Genomic DNA, 2,541 nt, shown 5'->3' on the forward strand with positions numbered 1-2,541 from the left:
AATGATTTGATCATGTAATAAATATAACTATATCTTACAACAACGGTTTGTCCAATTGACTATTAGTTCTTAAGGTTTATTATTCCCAAGTCCTCAAGTAATAATTCTTTAATCCCTCAACCTAATCACTATGTCCATAGAAATTACAGTTGATATTAAGCTTTCCAATACCAAGAATATTCTGATTATTGAAGGGTATTCCTAGTCCTAGGTAATATCTACTAAAGTATGTTCTCAGACAGATCATGAACAACAACTTGTACGGCTTAATTGTATCACATAAAATCAATTTTCGTTTGTCCGATAGAAAAAGCAATAAAACAGTAAGAGAACAAATCAATATAGAATAAACCAAATTATCATTGCAAAAATATAATTTTACTCATTACAGATCAAAATTAGGGTCACCCCCCTAGCATTGGGGGATTTAGCTACTCATAACAATAACAAAAATCATAGTTTGAATTGTAGACATTACAGATAAACAAAGGGGATCAGATCTTCAATCGCGAACGCTAATGGAAATCTTCAATCCTTACTTAGAATCTGCATTCTCCAGCTTCTCTAATGTATTTTCGCACCCAAAACTGTCCATCCATTCTCCCAACGCGTTTTCCTCCTTTTAATCCAGCGTTTCTGGGCTTTTCAGACCAAAAGGCCCGTGACATATGGCAGGAGGCAAAATAGGTATTAACCCTTTTTTTTGGCAAGGTTTTTCAACTACACCCCATATGGCAGGAAGAAAAATAGGTATTAACCCTTTTTTTTTTTCTGAGTTGGTAATTTATTGGAGTCTGTTTCTAAAGTTTAGAGTACCCCTTTTACTTTTTTTTTTAATATTTGATTCATGCTTGTATAGGATAAACACATCTACATCGTTTACCGATACACTTCGGTATTAATGATCCTTTGCAAATGCTTGGGTGACAATCAGAATCTCTGAAACATCTATTAATACCTGTAATGAAAAATGAGAATAAATTAATTTAAATAATATGTGATTAAATATTAATATTACAAAGTAACGAATGAGTTTGTTAAGAATGAAAAATGCATTACCTCCAATAGTTGATGGCACAAGAAATATGAAAATAAAGAAAAATACAAGATAAATAATCTTGACAACTTTAGTCATTTTTCCCCTTTGCACTTAAAATGTAGTATTCCTATTTGGTTAAGGTTTCACCTCTCCTTGCATCAATTAGATATTTTTTGGCCTTGATATAACTGTAAAAAAATCTTTCTAAAATTATAACAATTATTAAATAAACTCTTAAGTATATCAATGTCTAGTGTTTGTCCTTTAAGCACGCTTAGTAGGTATTTTATTAGTTTATATTGTTAAGGTTTCACCTCTCCTTACATCAATTAGATATTTTTTGGCCTTTATATAACTGTAAAAAAATCTTTCTAAAATTATAATAATTATTAAATTAACTCTTAAGTATATCAATGTCTAGTGTTTGTCTTTTAAGCACACTTAGTAGGTATTTTAACTTAAAAGAAAATTTATAACGACTATTTATATCTATATTAAACTTCCATTAGCTTACAACATTTAGTGATATGAAATGGTAACATATTAAATAATGTTTGGAATTACAAGTCTTAACGTTTTATTTGCATATTTAATTGGTTGAAAGTATTTAATATTAGTAGATATATATATTATGCAAAATAATTTTTTTTAGTCATGTAAGTTAACCTCGGGCTTCAATTTGGTCTCTTAACTTCAAAAAGTTTTATATTGGTCATTTAACTCTTCAAAAGATGTCATTTTAGTCCTTTTGGTAAAATTAGCGACGGAAAAACTCAAAATCGGTCTCTAAATCCGTCGCTAATAAGCAAAAAAGGACTAAAATGACACCTTTTGAAGAGTTAAATGACCAATATGAAACTTTTTTAGGTTAAGGGACAAAAATGAACCCTGAGGTTAACATACGGGACCAAAGGGGATATTTTGCCTATATATTATCTGAAGAATTACTTCATTAGAATAAAAAGGGTTAAATATGTTTTTGATCCTATATATTGTTGAAGATGAGCTAGTAAGTAGATGTGGAAGGGTTTGAATGTTAAACAAGCTATGCTTAGGCAAAAATCTCGTAATCTATGGTTGAAAGAAGGGGATAAGAACTCAAAATGTTTTCATAACGCCATCAAAGATCGTCAAAAACGTAACGCGATTACATCTTTGGAAGATAAAGATGGAATGGTGGAAGGTGTTGACAACATTAAGGAAGAGGTTAGAAATCATTTCCTAGATTTCTTCAAGGAGGAAGACAATGGTAGACCGGTGCCGGAGGGATTAGAGTTGAAGTCGTTAACCGAGGTGGATAGGGTTGATCTTGAGTGTCCTTTCTCGGAAGAAGAGGTGAAGGAGGCGGTGTGGTCTTGTGACGGGAACAAAAGTCCCGGGCCGGATGGTTTTTCGTTGGAGTTCTTTAAATTATCTTGGGAGGTCATTAAAATGGATGTATTAAACTTTGTGAAAGATTTTCATGAGAAGGCCACTCTCACTAAAGCTTGTACTTCTTCCTT

The 2,541-nt window shown here is 31.8% G+C and overlaps 1 long non-coding RNA gene across 1 annotated transcript; it reads right to left on the reverse strand.

The window, feature by feature from the left end:
• Nucleotides 1–342: 342 nt before the first annotated feature.
• Nucleotides 343–1,366, reverse strand: LOC131625961 (uncharacterized). The gene is made up of 2 exons (XR_009290992.1): nucleotides 1,060–1,366; nucleotides 343–958 (listed from the first exon to the last, which is right to left on the reverse strand). It is a non-coding gene; the product is annotated as an uncharacterized LOC131625961 (long non-coding RNA).
• Between the last annotated feature and the right edge of the window lie 1,175 nt (nucleotides 1,367–2,541).

Source organism: Vicia villosa, unplaced genomic scaffold, assembly GCF_029867415.1.
Source record: "Vicia villosa cultivar HV-30 ecotype Madison, WI unplaced genomic scaffold, Vvil1.0 ctg.000252F_1_1, whole genome shotgun sequence".
NCBI lineage: Eukaryota > Viridiplantae > Streptophyta > Magnoliopsida > Fabales > Fabaceae > Vicia > Vicia villosa.